The sequence below is a fragment of the Ixodes scapularis genome, unplaced genomic scaffold, assembly GCF_016920785.2.
Source record: "Ixodes scapularis isolate PalLabHiFi unplaced genomic scaffold, ASM1692078v2 PGA_scaffold1__304_contigs__length_218370807, whole genome shotgun sequence".
Taxonomy (NCBI): domain Eukaryota; kingdom Metazoa; phylum Arthropoda; class Arachnida; order Ixodida; family Ixodidae; genus Ixodes; species Ixodes scapularis.
In genome coordinates this window covers 147,359,270-147,377,532 of record NW_024609846.1, presented here as the reverse complement: position 1 = coordinate 147,377,532, position 18,263 = coordinate 147,359,270, and the positions used below count along the sequence as shown (strand labels likewise).

General features: G+C 46.0%; 1 protein-coding gene across 1 annotated transcript in view; it reads left to right on the top strand.

Moving 5' to 3' along the window:
• The first annotated feature begins 1,272 nt into the window (after positions 1–1,272).
• LOC8039829 overlaps positions 1,273–18,263 on the top strand; it is a 208,840-nt gene continuing 191,849 nt past the window's right edge. Inside the window, exon 1 of the mRNA XM_029984215.4 lies at positions 1,273–1,492. The gene's annotated coding sequence lies outside the window, so the exon portion shown is untranslated. The remainder of the gene's footprint in view (positions 1,493–18,263) is intronic.

The following is an 18,263-nucleotide window of genomic DNA, read 5'->3' as shown; positions in this document are numbered from 1 at the left end:
TTATACATAAAGCAGCACGTTTATCTTTCTTGCACTACTCAATTCGCCTAAAGGAGTACTTAGAGAGATTTAGTAGATCGTTTCTGAGCTCCTATAACGATATCCGATAACAATGCATGGGGGCCCGTGAGTTCATACGCTTATTACGGCGTGCGTTTTCTCCACTCTCAAATAATGACGCCTTCTAGGCGCGTGAAATGTGCGTCGTGGTTGAAACTTCTGGCCGCTGACATTGGGCTTTCTCGCATTTAGTATGTCGTCCCAATAATCTTAGTTATTGGGACGATATACTAAATGCGGGAAAGTTCAATGCCCACGGCCAGAGGTCTCCACCGCAACGCGCATTTCACACGCCTAGTAGGCGCCATTATCTAAGCGTGGAGAAAACGCACGCTGTAATAAGCGTGTAAACACAAGGGCCCCCTCACGCCTGCGAAGCGTTAAACCATAGCACAGTTCACGCTTAGGGAGCGTGAATTCTAAGCGTTGAAAAACAGCACGCTTAGAACAAGCGTGTAAAAAATCGCTTTGCGTCACGCCTGCAAGCGTTAAACATATGCGCAGTTCACGCTTAGGGAGCGTGAATTCTAAGCGTTGAAAAACACCACGCTTAGAACAAGCGTGCAAAAAATCGCTTTGCGTCACGCTTGCTATGCGTGACCATTTTTAGAGTGTAGTTTAAAATTCACGCAATGTCGAGTGGCAGCCACATGCACCCACTTTACAAGAGACTGCTCAAAATTCCTCCTTGTTTGAAATCTCTACCCTTGTACCACGTATGGCAGTAACACCGTCGAAGTTTCACCGAGTGCATAATCCCCTACTCCACTAAACCTCCCGACCACCGCAAGGAGATCCTGGATTCTGTTTGCTTACTTGCTAGAGGCTAATCTTACTCACTATATAGTCACCCATTCCACATCTCTATCTCTAACCCCTCCCTTTCTGCTCCCCCCATCTCCGGTCCGGATGATTTTAGTCAAGAGAACCGAATTGTATCCATTTTTCATGTAACTAAGGGAAGTTTTCATCATCATCCCCCAATATACAGAAACACTCGACTCGCGGGCACGATCGGTGAAGTGCGGGAGGCACGGTCTCGCATCTCCCTCCACCACCAAGTCTCGTTCGTCCTCCGAGAGGCGGCGCGCGCTTACTTCCTTCTTCCTCCTCTCTCTTTGTTTCTCGCTCCCTTCCCTCCACTACCCGCTGACAATCCCACACCCGCTATCCCGTGGTGCCCCGCGCCCGCGCCGCCGCTCCTCCCGGTTCAACAGAGAGCTTTGCACCGGAGACCGACGGGAGCCCGAACCCTCAGCTCCCCGGCGACGACGTCGACGGTGTTGCACCGGGCTCCGTGCGAAGGCGGTCGCGCCGGCCCGGCCAATGGCAGCTGGGCTCCTACGGACGCTTCCGCAGCGCACGAGCAGCACGTTCAAATGTGAACGAGTGCCCTACGGAGGCTCGGAAGCTGCACTGCCCCGACATGAAGGTGAGAAAACTTCATCACGTTATAACCCGCGGTTAATCGCGAAAAAAAAAAAAAAAAGGCTTTGTGATTACCGCCAACGCGAGCGGGGAAAACCGAGCTGTGTGGGGGGACGAGGGCTATATGGAGATATGTCTGCGAGGTTGTTCGATCGCGAGGCGCGTTGCTGCGTTTCGGATGCAGGAGAAACGGCAACACCTGTTTTGGCGGGTGGGGGCGTTTTGTTGCCCTCCCCTCCCCCTTCCCCTTTCTTAGGCACCTGTAGCGAAGGGGCTTCTCCCATGTGCTTTGGGGTTGTGTCTTCCGCCCCAAGGTTTGGCACCAGCGTAAACGCGTTGTGTGTGTTTTTTTTCTTTTTCTTTCACGTTTGTATGTAAATATGAATGGATGTTCACGTAATAAATTTCTAACAGTCGCGAAACAAAAATATATTAGGACAGGAGGAGAAAACAACGACCTAATCTAATTAGTAGCCATCAAACTGGAAGCAGGATTATGTTGATTTGAATGAACCCACGTGCACGGTAGGTACCTTCGAAGCGTAGCACCCTAGTGAAAGAAAAGAAAATCATTTGTTGAGTCCTCTAAACATTGATGAACGTGTAAGATGGTTCTGTTACAGATTTAGTCCAGAGAGTTGGCCTTCCATCACTGGCGGAAAGAAATCGAGTATGCAGGCTAAAAGTCCTACACCAAATCAATTATGGCCGTTATAAAATTAATCGTGATAGTTATACAGCATTTTTTCTGAGGGCTATCGCACGAGACGAAGGCATAGATTCTTCATAGTCGCACTTAAGTATCGCAAGCATTGCTCTAAATTTTCTTTTGAATTCCACGAACGGTGGTGGAGTGGAACGGGTTTCTTAGTGACACGGTTGAACAGGAGGATCTAGACATGTTTATGGCGCCCCTTGTTTAAACTGTTTGAATTTTTCCCGAATTTCGTACAGAGAGTGTTCCTCTGTCTGCTATCGTTTTTTGTGAATTGATATTATTTTTATGCTGTATAAACCCTCCTAAAATCTTCTTGTGAGATGAGCAGTTTTACTAAAAATAATGTTTGTTAAACAAATTATATACAAAATGTTACTTTTCAATAAGGAGAAATTTCTCCTTTCACTTCAGCTTCTCTCGCGCTGCGAGTGTAGTGGGGTACAACATAGCGGATTATGATGCTCTAACGAGAGATTGAGAATGATGAGCATACTCCAATGGAGAAATTGAGAAGTATGAGACACATTGGCACCTTTAAGTACAAAAATTAGTCTTTATTATTTGTAAAATAAAGACGAGAAGACAACAGTGTTCCTTAAGCACGATGTTCCACCCTACGCCGTCTATTGAAGTGCGCATTTAATCCTGGAATAAATATTTCACGGAATAAGAAATTTCGTTAAAAACCAGCTGTGCACGTGAAAGAGTTGAAAAAAGAGGTTGGGGGGGGGGGGGGGAGGTTAGCTATATATACTATAAAACTAGGTTGATATAAAATCAGAGTTGGATTAAAATGGTAGTTTTTGTTTATTATACTAGAGACAAACATCGTGCTTTTAATTTTCCCCCCGGGTCCACACCTCCGTCTCTCTATTTTTCCGATGGTATGTAATTATTCCGGAGCATAAAGAGGTATCTATGTATACATGTATATCATTACCGCAACAATTTAATATATATATTTCTCTTGCCGGATAACTAGGAAGATAACAACAACACAACAGACTTTTACAGAAGAATAAAAGTTGAAAATGTCGTAAATCGAAAGGTATTTGTCATGCTGCAATGCCTGTGCTTTTTAATATTGTTTTAATCAAGTTCTTGAATAAATTAGATGATAATTTAGGTAAACTTAAGACAGGTCCGTGAAACAACGAGTCTTGTCACGCAAAGAAGTTATCTGTCACGCCTAATATATCCTCACATATTGTTTTCAGTTCAGAGCTGTTTTGCCCCGATCATTTCGAATAAAAATGATTACATTTATTTTTTTATAAACACGAATCATGCACCAAGCGATAATATACGGCTTCAATATTTAAGATACCTAAAAGTCGTTTTACGTTCATAACCATTTCACCATAAGTTCAAACCCAATCTAAGGTCGTCGCCGCTGCTTTTCCGCAGTACACGATGATGATGCGTCGTGCCAGCTTTAAAGGGTGTTGAATTTCTATGCTGTCATAAAGACTGGATGCTCCCACAGATATGTTGCAGTATCAGCGAGGTATTAGAAACACAGAACCAGTCTTCGAGTTTACTATTAGTAAATGACCTGTTATAACAGACATAGAGCGGTTCTAATAATATTGTTTAATTTGAAATTCGGTGCGTGGAAATCTATAATAACGCATTCAGGTAGCCGAACCGTTGCCTTTTCGTTATTATTTTAAACCAACATTTCACAAAAACTACGATTACAGTTTTTTCGTAGAAATTGATTTTATGCTATTTTTTTTACCCTGTGCTTCTATGTAATAGAATATCTGTTTGTGCCTGTTTTACTCAAAATAAAAAGCCAAAAAAAAAAAAAAGAAACCAAATTATATATATATATATTTTTTACCAGATATTTGTTATTTCAGCTGAGTGTGAAAAATATTTTAAGCTCAGTTTCGAGCTATAGATATCCCTCAGTTTCTAAATCTTATTCACTTTTAGAAAATGTATTCTGTTCTTTTTTTTTTTTTTTGCGCGCACACGCACGTTCTTACACACAGTCGCCAACATGTACCCGCGCACATACAAAGACTCATAAAGTTTAAGACATCGAACCCCTTTTTACTCAACATCCAATATGTTGAAGTTAAACTGCTAGAAGTTGGAAAATAATTTTTGATTTGTTGTCTAGAACCGAAAAAGTGGAGGAGCCTCTTACTCTTCCAGTTGTTGGTTACCTGATAAGAAATTAGCTGATTAGAAACAATTACAATAGACGTATGCAAAAGACAAAACTCGTTCTGATTTGATTCGTTTTGATTTAGAAGTCAGACTAGATTAATTATATTTAAAAAATCAATTGACACATATGTATTGTTTAACCAAACTAGCGGAGTATTTTATTTTATTTATTTTTTTTAATTTTTAATACATACGGCACGGTGAACGCCGGTGCTAATAGCCTGCCGTGAAATCGTGAGGTTTTTCACAACACTAACATTCGAGGAAATCGTAAGCCAAAATACGAGGCAAACGTTTAGCCTGTTTGGGCAAACCCTCATACTTGTCTCGCCTTTAGCAGTACAGGTATGATATGTGTGTTTTCCTCCGGTTGCTTCAAAAGGCTCTTGTTGAGAGCCTCTTGAAATACGTAAACCATTCTTTGAAAGGATGGTGTATCCCTGTGTACGTCCCCCCTAAGTGTCTTTTTTTGTCTGTGTATTTGCTACAACACGTTTCATGTAGCTACCTTTAAATGTCATAGTCCTTCTTTGTGTGTGTGTTTGTGAGAGAGAGAGATAGTGGATGTGGCATGTTTTTCTAAGATATGTTTAGACAGACAGACATAGCGCTTTGCCGCATTCAATCAGTCTTAAAAAGCCAACTGCCACAAAGAAGAAAAAAAACAGGTGTACCATTAGTTAAAAAACAAAACAAAGAACGACTCATTCCTATAGGCGCATTCAGGCAGCTGTGCTAGGGCACCGCCATAACCGACCTACAGATCGGGTTCCCCTATTCCGCTAGCTTCACTTCATTATTACTCCAGCAGGACAGGTTATTGGCACTTTAGGTGCTTCTGTGTCCTTCTCCCCAGCATCGGCCTTCGTGAATACTCGTCAGCACCCGCTTCAGTGGCTTGGCATCTCGGCAAGACAAGAGAAGGTCGGCAATGGCGGCTCAATCTGGCGCGTGTTTAAGGCGTCTATTGACAATTGGCCTATTGCTGAATTACCCAAGCATCTAGGGGAATGCAGGGATTCGCGTTTCACGCGTCGAACGTGCTGGCCTCGGCAGTAGTAACTTTTCTAAAGCAAATGCCTAAAACAAATTGCATCCTGCACGCGCATTCGTAAACTCTTTATTTTGGTTATTTACTTGGAATCATTTATACGGGGAAGGCGTGCGCGTACGGCGCGTGGGACACCAATTCCTACATTCTCCTTTACGCTTGGGTAGTTTAGCAATAGATCTATTGTAAGCATGGCGCCTCACTTGTGCCCCAGACGTGCAAGCATGTCCAGCGTGCCCGTTAACGTAGCTTTGTCAAGCTTGTAATAGACCATTTACTATATTACCCAAGTATCAAGGAGAACGCAGGGATTGGTGTTCCACGCGCCACACGCACACGCCTTCCCCGTATAAAAGATTCGAAGTAAATAACCAAAATAAAGCGTTGTCGAACGCGCGTGCAAGGTGCCATTTGTTTTAGGTATTTGCTTTAGAAAAGTTACTACTGCTGGGCCAGCACGTGCGGCGCGTGGAACACCAATACTTGCATTCTCCTTGATGCTTGGGAAATATAGCAATAAGGAGTATTCACTGGACGGAATATTTGTGGGTGCTGTTTAGAGCGCATGCATGCTCAGAACGAACTCACATTAAGAGGTCGCTAAGACCGGCAATCTTGATGGTGTGGAATGCACGTTGCAAAATAACTGTGGAACCTCGCCATCAGCACGCGCTCAGCAGTCGCGCACACGGCTATGGCCGCCAGTGAATACTCCCTATAGGTTTATTGCACCCACTTCCTTGCACGAGCAGAAACATGGTGGCGGCCAAATGCCCTGCTTGCTAGAATCTATTCGCGGCGAGATCTTTTGGTGGAGCCCTCGTATGGTTTCTCCCTTGACGTCATTACCTTGCGAACAACAAATTCGATGGTGCTTGTATTGAGCATGGTGGAAGATTGAAATCATTGCGCTCTGAAACCAACACTGCCAACATCGTCTAAAATGAATTTTTTCTATTACTCTTATTTCCGTCGATGTGAAATCGTTTTCTGACGTCATGGTCAGCATTCGGTTAATTGTGACAGGCCGACCACAGCGACGCTTTCTATAGCTCAAGTCGCCAAGAGTCGGTGACGGGTTTACAATTCAGTAGATGATTCGCCTCCAGCGCGATATTTCGGCATTTAATAGCACTTCGCCGCACGCGCAGTCAAAGCCAAGCGTGAGTCATGGAGCTCTTGCTAGAGGCGAAGCTTCCAATGAACACCGATTACTAAAACAGTGTCTACGAAACTCAGAAACAAATTTTCTGCTTTTCCAACATGGCACAGCTGACAGAAATAGCGTGATGAAGATTGCATGGATGCTGTTTAAAGCGCTTGACCCTACAGCGTAGATTGCAAAGTGGAGCGACATGTTCAGTGCACGATACTGTTGGCGCGAACACGACTTCGGCGTGTTTCTGCATTCTACTCAAACAGAAAGTGACGGGATCCACAGTTTAAAGGCTGGGTTTCTCCCCTGAAGAAAGGCTTTCTACCACGCTAATTGTTTCTACGACACCTGTAAAGTTTAAAAAAAAAGCAAAAACTCGCAATTGTTTGTTCGCGATGTGTATACGCGTGGAATCCATTACGAGACATAACAAAGCGCATGACACAAGTGTGTTTGAAACAGTTACCTTATTTTACGGTCTAGAGCAGTGGTTCTCAACCATGAATGTTTCGCGGACCCCTTGTGAATCAGCAGAGATAATGGAGGACCCCGTTCGCGGTGAGGGAAAGGGAAAGGTATAGGTTAATTATGATAGCGCTTTATTAAATATCTATAACAAACGGCTAGTGTGATGTAGACATCTCTTACTGACATATATACGAAAAAACTCACCCGAAAATTGAAACGCTTCTTCTCAATCTGAGAAAAGACAACTTTTATTGCCGGGCCAGACTAACGAGGCTTGGCTTCGCGGACCCCTAGAATGCCTTCGCGGACCCCCATTTGAGAACCACTGGCCTAGAGACTTCGGACTCTACTTGTATAAGTTGTATATTCTACGCTATGCGGGCTGTCTAAAGGTGAGAACTATAAAAAGATTTGCTTTTCAAAGTTGCTAGTTAACAGTGCGGTCGTCGCCACAGAGCGTTTCTCTAGACTATGCAGTTTGACTACTTCATGCTCGGCATCCGTGAGCAAGAAAAGCTGGGACTCTGGGTTGCTTTCAACCTCATTTCCCCTGACGGTCACGTGCAAGGTAAAGGCGCGCAGGAGCACATTGTGAACCAAGCCTCATCCTGATGGCATAAACACCCTCTCATGCCGTTATAAAATTATCGCAAGTAAAAATGTGACTAGGGGTGTCTTTCCAGGTTCACGTTCGCGATGCCTCCGAAAGAAAGGCGTTTACGCTAATTTTGACTTCTTTTAAAGTAATACAAATTATAACAAAAATAAAAGAACAAGAACCGCGAAAAAAAGGACATTCGTGATTTTAATAGTAAGCACAAATTCTTTATTTGTCGGAGAACGAGCTACTTATCAGTTTTTTCAGGAATAAGAATTGGGTAAAGGAAATACCTAGTGCAAACCACGAAGTGGAAACTGAGTGTCTAAAAATTGTTTTAAAAGTTTTTACTCAAGATTTGCTTCTGCGGTCAATAGTTCAGATAATACAGTATTGCAGCTTTATATCGATATAACAGTGAAGGTAGAAAAGCGTTCTTTTAGCTAATTAACCTAAAATCCAGTTTACAGGCCTGAAAGGATACGATGCCATGTTAGACGCTAATCGGAATAGAATAATTCTGTTATTTTCTTAAATAGACTCTTTAACGGTGCCCTGACACTACTTGTATGAATAGGTAAAAAGAGGTTTTTAACCTATAAACATTATTAATAATTGTGAATAATCAAGTAACTAGAAGCTGAGGATAGTGAGATTGCGTTGAAGTAGATAAAAGCTAGTTCGAAACTAGCCCGGTAGATAAAAATGTGACCTGCTTCAAACTTTGATGACTTTTCTCAAACTAGTTTTTTCGGCTGCCCTGAACATGATTTCATTTCACTGATAGAAGAAACTTGAGCCTTTCCAGTTTGGAGGTATTATACGAAAAGGAAGTCTATATACAGATCCTTTTTTTTTAAGTTTAGAGATTTGATAAAACGGAATGAAAGAATGATTTTATTTCACTGATAGAGGAAACGTGAGCCGGTTAAGTTTGGAGGGATTATAAATACAGAATTTTTTTTTTTAAAGCTTTGCAGACTTTCCAAAAAAGAATAAAACCGTGAAAGGAATACTGCGATTTGTGCATATGAGTTATATGCTCAGAGGGGACATAATATGGGGACAAGCTTTCACGATAAGTAACATAATTAACTAAACGTTATTTTATTAACTTTTTACTTCATGAACAGAAATAAAATCGTGCGTGCGCCTATTCCGATGCGCAAACTTGCTTCTGATGTACGAATGGTAACCTTACCTCACCAATGCATTTCCCACGCGTTTCAAATGTGCCTGAAATTCTCTGATTTAGTTGTTCCATGTGACTCTCAGCAAGTTTGTAGTTGAAACCATACGCTAATTTTCACTAATTACAGTTTTATGAGCTAGTTTTAGTTAATTAGACTACTTACCGTGACAATTATTTCACTATAGTATGTCCTTCCTGGTCATTTAACTCACTTGCACGAGCTGCAATAGTGTAACTTTCACAGCTTTACAAAAAAATCTTCTAAAGCTAAAAAGAAACACCCTGTATATGCATATATTGTTTTGATAGGATTAAGTAGGAGTGTAAGAATATACCTTTCCTCCGCTTAAAGTCACGTGGCAAAAAATGCTGAGTCACGAGCTGCGGACGCCTGCGCAGCGTCTGATATGCCTCACAGCAGAGCAACAGCGCATGCTCATAACGTCCTCCACAGCCCAGCAGACATAGATGGCAGCGCGCAGAAGGCGACTTTGATAAAGGCCTATGGGAAGTAGTCTCTTCGACCCTCGGAGAGACTACTCCCCATAGTACTAATGTACTACTGAAGACTCCGAAATTTAACCTCTCGATCAGTGCTAAAAATTTTCCCTCTTTCCTTCTTTTTTTTTTGCGCGGCGCAAATTAGTTGTGCACAAAAAAAGATTAATTTATGTAGTCGTTTCAAGCGAGGAACATTCAAGAGGACAAATATAAAAAGCCTATATTAATTGGCCTCATTTTTTTTCCAGATAACCCCCATATAAGTCGAGCAAAGGAGCTTTCAGCGTTTTTAAAAAACTAAGAGAACAACAAAATTGACTTAGGCAGAATTAAGCCTTCGATCCAAAATATAGATTTCTATCAGTCTGGAAGAACGTGTCAAACAGCGTGGAATAATAGCGCTAAGATGTCTGTGTTCAGCATAATACGAAACTAAGGGCAGGATTAGTGTGAGAGCGGCGGCTAACAAGCCACTGCGTTTTCACGATAACGACGACTTGAAACGAGACGGCTTAGTTGCCGCGGCGCCGTAAACCTAACATCAAAGATACTGAATCTGAAGGTTTCCAGCGGAACGTAGAGGGAAAAACCAAGGAGTGGAGAAAAAGAGACACTGCTGGACTATCACCCATTTACTGAAACTCTTCCTTCAGAATCATGTCCTACCAACCAGCTCAGCTCCAGGCGATCAAAGATCCACGCTGTTTGAACTTCAACAGTCAAATATACAACACCTTATTAAGGTTAAAAAAATAAGCAAACCCAGAAACAACTGACGACGAATATATGAAGTATTTCAAATAAAATAAAGGAAAAGAAACAAGATGAAAATTGCGACGGAGCGACGGCCGCTTATAGGCTCACTTCCTGTTTACAATGAGTCAACCTTGCCGCGTTACTTTTCAGCGCAGTATGTTTGAACGGGCTAGCCGAACACTTCACGGATGACGGGCGGCAGGACCAGAAAAGAGAACATAGACGGAGAGAGAGAGAAAAAAAAAGAGTCATACATAAACTAGTAAATTATATACACACACAGAAGCAAGACATATGCAGAAAGTTGTCGAGGAGTCGTACAGCGGCCAAGTTGTGACTGGTGTCGGCTTGTCTTACAGGGCCCCCACTGAGTGCTCTGTGCTTAGCAGTTTGTTGTACCTGGGAGATATATTTGTTTTCGTCGCTCGAGAAGACACTCCGACTGCTTCTGAGGAGAAAACGTATTATTAAACTTTGGCTTGCTTCTAGGTTCACAATTAGCGTTCCACAGCAACTAAGTAGGGGCGGGCTGTCGCTGCCACATTCCATGAACGCGGGGTGGTCCGTCATGGCAAGGTCAATATCAGCCGTTTCTAGAACTCCAGTGATCGTTTTAGAACCGTATAGCCTACGCTTTGAGTTCTAGGTGTCGCACGCATGGGTGCTTATCTCTGTCATAAAACAACAACAAACATATTCGAGTTTTTTTTTGTCGTTGTTTTATATACGTTCTCTCTATAGTTCATTTTGTGAAGTGCCAGGCTGGCACTTCCAAAAACTGCTTTAAATTATTTTTAAACCGTCCTTTCTTTAGGTCCTTTCCAGCTTTACCTTTTTCAGACCCTTCTGGAATTCGTCACCTTTTGCTGGCAGTGCTTTCTTGTGTATGTTTTTCTGTATTAGTGTTATTGTCATTACCCCTTCGTATATTGACATTGCTCAGCGCTTGAAGATAAGATCGGTCGATGAAGTGACGAGCGACATTCTATTGTTCATACAACACTTGTTATATCGCTTCCCGCTAAGACATGAAATGAAGCCTTTTAGAGCGCAGGTCTTAGGGGCCCGTTTCCGGCTTGAGCGGCGTCGCCGTCGGCGTAATCGCGAGGTCACGTGATCCCCCCCCCCCCCCCCCCCGAAGAGATTTAAGAATGAAGGGAGGAGGAGGGGTATACCCTCCCCTCAGTACCCTTCCCTCCTCCTCCTCAGGAGTTGCGCTCTAATTCGGCATTACACGGAGTTGTAAACGGCTGACTTTTTTTTATTGAGATGAAAGAATAAATATTGAACGACCAGAAGTGAGCAACCGTTTTCGCTTACTCAATTGCAGAAAGCTTAAGAGCTAGTGTAGTACCTAAAATCAAGTGAAATAAATGTTTCCTGTACTTTATAGGTTGCACCGTTTTCATTAATTTTTACCTACAAAAATTTATTGGGTTGATTAGCCACATCAAATGGTCAGTAGAGAGCAAACCTGTCTCACTTACGGAGGGTATTTCTACGCACGTGTCACTCCCAGGCTCGACACAGGAGCGTACAACCACGCAAGGCTAGAGTCCTAATGGCAGTAACGTGGTCGGAACGAAAAGTGTTTGCTCCACAGCGATATAATGTTTAACTTCTGAGTTTCAACCAGCTCTTCGCGACCATGTTCTAGAGGTTACAGACATGAAGTAATTTAAAACGAGCAATAAAACACACGTTTGGGAGACATGGTGAACTCCAGGAAGTCACGAATCTTGCGAAGTCTGTGTCAATCGCCCGATGATTATACAGCCACAGCAACAGTAGACGTGTTACACACATGGAGCTTTTCTTGGAATATATGAAGCGTGCTTGCGAAAGGAACATTTAAGAGAAGACTTGAAAAATTATATATTTTTTTCGGAGATTGAGAGAGGAATAAAGTAACATGACAAAGGACTGAGACATTGTGATGTTCCAATACAGACAAAGTTTTTCAAATATGCAAAAAAAAAATCAGTCGCAATATTAAAAAAAGAACAGCAAGTAAACAGACTAGCAACCAAACAAAACAATACAAAAACAATCAAACAAATATAATATATCTATACCAGTGTAGCCGGAGGCATCAAGTCATTAAAATGGACGATATACATCAGCTCAGTGTACAGATGCTATACCTACAAAGTATCCATTTTATTCCATCGAATTTAATTAGTTCTTTGTCTGAGGAACGTAAGTGGTATTTCGAAAACTGCAAGTCGCACTCAAGTTGCGTCGCAAGCTCGAGGATTATCCACATTGTAAATAGAAGCTTGCGCAAAGTTCTGATTATTTTAGCAGAAGCATAACAAACTATTTATGGTTGTTTTGATACGGATGGGGCCTTAAAGCAGGGGTTAGTTTGGACCGTTGAATACGAAGACAATTCATGACGCTGGAGTCTCTAATCAATCATGATTGCGTAACTGTACGCTACTTTTATCGTCATGATTGCGTAACTGTACGCTGCTTCTATGTCAGGATTGTGTAATTGTACGATATCTCTATTGTCATGACTGTGTAAACGTACGCAACTTCTATTATCATGTTGCGTTACTGTACGATACCTTTGTTGTCATGATTGCATAAATGCACGCTACTTCTATTGTCACCATTGGTCATGATTGTGTTACTGTACGATACCTCTATTGTCATGGTTCCGTAAATGCACACTACTTTTATTTTCATGATGGCATAACTGTACGATACCTCTATTGTCATGACTGCGTAAACGTACGTTACTTCTATTGTCATGATTGCGTAACTGTACGGTACTTCTATTGTGATGATTGCGTAAATGTACACTACTTTTATTTCCAGGATCGGATAACCGTACGATAACTCTATTGTCATGATTGCATAAATATGCACTACTTTTATGGTCATTATTTCGTTACTATACGATACTCTGTTGTCATGTTTGCGAAAATGTACGGTACTTTTATTTTGATGATGATGGCATAACTGTACAATACCTCTATTTACATGCCTGCCTAAATGTATGCTACTTCTGTCATGATGGCATGACTGAATGCTACCTCTATTTTCATGATTGCGTAACAGTAAAGTACTTCTATTGTCACGATTTTTACTCTTTAAAGCACAATCCCTCAAATGATAAAGTGCGAATTCGTATTGTTTCTGTAGTGATACTACCGTGATCGGTGATTTTCAAAATTGATTTTGATTCATTTAATGGCCAGCTTACGCTAACATTGAAGTCGGGACGGGCGTGCCAATAATAAAAATCACACACCGCGAAAGGTAACCGCAAAGCACGGAGTGACTCACCGTTCAACTTGAAACAACATTCTTTGCTTCCCGTCCACTTCCTTCCTTACTGTGTCACACGCTGAGTGGGAAGAAGGATCGTGCGCCCACACGTTTCACATCCGAAGCAAAAAGGGATGATAAAGTAAACAACAAAAACAAGGCAGGTTGCTTTCTTTCAAGTGATCGATCTTTATTCTCGTTGCAACGTTGCACGTAAACCATTCTATTTCTAATGTTATTGCTTCTTCAAAACCTAGCAAATTAGGTTTTTTTGGTAGAATTGTGGTGTTAGGCGTCAAGAAAGAAAGTCACGCTAAGAAACTAACAAGGATACGTTCGCTCTTGATTGCATTTTGTTTCGGTCACTGACGACTACGAAGGTCGGTCAAAAAGCCGTCTTTGTGCATCTGGCCTAGCGCGAGACATCAGTCTTAAGACGGTTTGAAAGGGTCCAGGAATGTTCTTGTGGCGGTGCGTCCCTGTAGGACCACCAGAGCCTTCCAAGACACCATGCTCTGAAGTGTCTACATTCTTCAAAAAGGAAGAGAAGGACGACGAGGGACCCGAGCTCGAGGCAGCCCTGCGCGAGACATAGAACGACCGGCCTGACGGTGAAGAGACCGCACTGCGAGTTCCGCATGAGTGCCCATGCTCAAGCTCTGGTTCCTTGCAGAGTAAAGTATTTTAGTCAGGTTTCCCGACTCTGTTGGTCCATACCCGACGCGCTCACGAGAGCGGTCGGGAAAGCCATAGTGGTGACCCGGTTTTCGAACTTCAACGCAACCAACGGAACCAGCCTTGTCATGACGGACAACGACGCGACAACTTCCTCTGGCATCTCTACAGTCACCTTGAAGCTGCCTCCTTTCTGGCCGGCGGACCCGGTGCTGTGGTTTGTGCAGGTTGAGTCCCAGTTTGCGACTCGGCGCATCACAGCGGACATGTCGAAATTCCACCATGTCGTGTCAAGCCTATCGCCTGCCATCGCCACAGAGGTGCGGGACCTCCTGATTTCGCCGCCAGCGGAGGACGCATATAACACCCTCAAGGCTCAGCTTATTCGTCGGACAAGCGCTTCCAAGGAAAAGCGGCTCCGGCAACTATTAACAGCCGAGAAACTGGGCGACCGCACCCCCACCCTGCTGCTTCGCCGACTGGAGCAGCTACTAGGAGAAAAGGCGACGACGATTGACCAGTCGCTGCTCCGCGAGTTGTTCCTGCAGCGGTTGCCAAGCAATGTGCGAATGGTCCTCGCGTCCGCAGGGGACATTGGCCTCGCCAAGATCGCCGATCTGGCTGATAAAATCATAGAGGTCTCGGCAGCACCAACAACCATCTCAGCGGTCCAGGGCAGAAGCACTCCGGACGAGCTGGGCGAGCTGCGAGCGGAAGTCCGTCGTCTCGCCGACATGATGGCGAAGCTCCAGGTTCCCGGCAGACGCAGCACGTCACGGGAACGACCACGGCGCAGGCCTCGCTCATCGTCTCGCACCAACTCGGGGGAATGTTGGTACCACCAGCGGTTCGGTCCCGCTGCTCGCAAGTGTGAGCCGCCCTGCTCACGAGCGGAAAACGGCAGGGCAGAGCATTGACGGTGGCCAGTGCTCCCGCCAACGAAGACAGCCGCCGAACTTTGTTCTTTGTGTCTGACCGCATCACTGGTCTTCGTTTCCTGATAGACACCGGAGCAGAAATCAGCGTGATCCCAGCAACCGCGGAAGAGCGCCGGCTCCCCAGCACGTCACAGCTCCGGGCCGTCAACAACACGGCAATTGCAACGCATGGTGAGCGCTCACTGACACTGGACTTAGGATTGCGGCGCACATTTCGCTGGGTCTTCGTATGTGCGGCTGTCCCCCACGCGATTATTGGGGCTGACTTTCTGAAGCATTTTGCACTCCTGATGGACGTCAAAAGCAGACGCCTCCGCGACGAAACAACTAGTCTGACAGTGCAAGGCATTGCCTCGTCCCTAGCTTCCATCAGCCTCACGTTCGCGGTTACAGCGGATGAGACGCCGTACTCCAGTCTCCTCACTGAGTTCCCGGAGTTGACGCGTGTAAACTTGGACGAGCGCCCCGTCAAACACAATGTTACACACCACATTCAGACGACAGGGGCGCCTGTTCACGTGCGCCCACGCCGACTGCCACCGGACAAGCTACGAATCGCCCGACAAGAATTCGAGCACATGCTCGAGCTGGGCATTGTCCGCCAGTCGGAGAGCTCCTGGTCCTCGCCTCTCCACATGGTCCCCAAGTCCACCCCCGGGGACTGGCGCCCATGTGGAGATTACAGAGCCCTCAATCGCATTACATCAGACGACCGTTACCCCATCCCGCACATCCATGATTTCACCGGAGCGCTCCATGGCACTACCATGTTCTCGAAGATCGACTTGGTACGCGCGTACCACCAGATCCCCGTCGAGCCCTCGGACATACCTAAGACAGCCGTTACCACGCCCTTTGGATTGTTCGAGTTCCTCCGGATGCCCTTTGGGTTGAAGAACGCTGCGCAAACGTTCCAGCGATTCATGGACCAGGTGTTGCGGGGCCTGCCTTTTTGTTATGTTTACATTGACGATATACTCGTGGCAAGCACATCTGCCGAAGAGCACGTCGCACCTCAGACTGTTGTTCGCTCGCCTCGTCGAGTACGGGCTTGTCGTCAATGTGAGCAAGTGCGCCCTAGGCAAGACGGAACTCGACTTTTTGGGGCACACGATAAACTCTTCCGGAATCCGTCCACTCTCCATCAAGGTACAAGCCATTCAAGAGTTCCCGGAGCCGTCGACGAAGAAGCAACTCCGGGAGTTTCTTGGTTTGGTAAACTTTTACCGCCGGTTTCTCCCGGGCTGCGCCGCCAAGCTCGCGCCGCTGCACAGCATGCTCTCGGGCAGGAGTAGCTCATCCACCCAGCTCACGTGGGACGAGTGCACCACATCGGCATTTGATAGTGCCCGTCAACTCCTTGCCACTAACACAATGCTTTCACACCCAAAAGAGGGTACTCCACTCTCAGTTGTCACCGACGCATCGGATATCGCTGTTGGTGCGGTGCTGCAGCAGGAAGTGAACGGACATTGGCAGCCACTTTCCTTCTTCTCCCGGAAGTTGACACCGACGGAACAGCGCTATAGTACATTCGGTCGTGAACTTCTTGGTGTGTATCTGGCCCTACGACACTTCCAGCACATGGTGGAAGGACGACATTTTTTTATATTGACGGACCACAAGCCTCTCGTCCACGCGTTCCGGTCTTTGAAACCAGGTGGGGGGAACCATTCACCGAGAGAGCTCCGGCAAATGTCCAGCGTCTCCGAGCTCACGAATGACATCCGACACATCCACGGCGCTGAGAACATCGTAGCGGACGCGCTCTCACGCATAGGTTCCTGCACGGTTGAACCGCCACCCGCCATCGACTTCAACCGACTGGCTGCAGCGCGGGGTGAAGACGCAGAACTACGACAACTCCGTACATCCCCCGGTCGCCTCGTGTTTGATGAGGTCACACTACCCATGTGTACCACCAACGTCATATGCGACACATCAACAGGATCGCCGCGCCCGTACGTGCCGCACCAGTTTCGTCGGCAGATTTTCGACGCCCTTCATGGACTATCCCACCCCGGCATCAAAACCACACAACACCTGCTAACATCCCGGTATGTATGGCCCAATATCAACAAAGATGTACGTCAGTGGGCCCGCGCCTGCGTACAGTGCCAGCGCGCCAAAATTCAGCACCACACAGTAACACCCCTCGGAACCTTCGACCACCCGGACGCGCGGTTCGACAATATCCACATAGATATCGTCGGACCGCTGCCGCCATCACAGGGGCAGACCTACCTGTTGACTTGTGTCGACCGGTTTACACGCTGGCCGGAAGCGATACCGCTGCCCGACATCACCGCGGAGACCGTGGCGCGTGCGCTCGTGGCGCAATGGATCTTGAGGTTCGGCTCGCCGTCAACCATCACCACGGACCGAGGTAGACAGTTCGAGTCTCATCTCTTCGCAGAACTGATGAAGCTCCTGGGATCAAAAAGAATCCGAACCACAGCGTACCACCCCGCGAGTAACGGCATGGTGGAGCGGTTACATCGGCAGTTGAAGGCTGCTCTAAAGGCCCATCACCGACAGGACTGGGTGGAGGTGCTGCCCTTCGTGCTGCTAGGCATACGCACGTCACTCAAGAGGAATGTCGGCTGCAGCGCGGCCGAGTTGGTCTACGGGACCACCCTTCGCCTCCCCGGAGAATTCTTTGCATCACCACCAGCTGACGCCTGTCCCGACCCCGCGGACTACGCCACCAGACTCCGAGAGACGATGAAACAGCTCCGCGCCACAGCACCGCGACTAAGCCGTGGCCCGTCTACCTTTGTGAGGGATGAATTGGCGACGGGTACCCATGTCTTCTTGCGACATGACGCCGTACGGAAGCCACTCCAACCACCCTACGACGGCCCGTACAAGGTGCTGCGCCGAGGGACCAAAACAATGACATTGGACATCCGCGGACGGCAGGAAGTCGTTGCATTGGACCGCGTGAAGCCAGCCCATCTGGACAGTGCTCCGTCAACTACACTACCAAACCTCACTCCCCAGCCGAAAACACCGTCAGCAACAAACCCGATCCCACTAGATCACTTACGCCCTCAACATCCTGTCGATCGTGCTCACCCCTGCTCCTCGAGCACTCAACAGCCGCATACGAGAACACGCTCTGGACGCCATGTAAACTGGCCAGCGCGCCTTGGCATTCCGGATCCTCAAGCACAAGCCGCTACCGGCCGTCTCCCATCACCCACACGATTTCCCCAGGCCACTGTGTGACCCTGCTATTGAAACGTTCGCCTCCTCACTG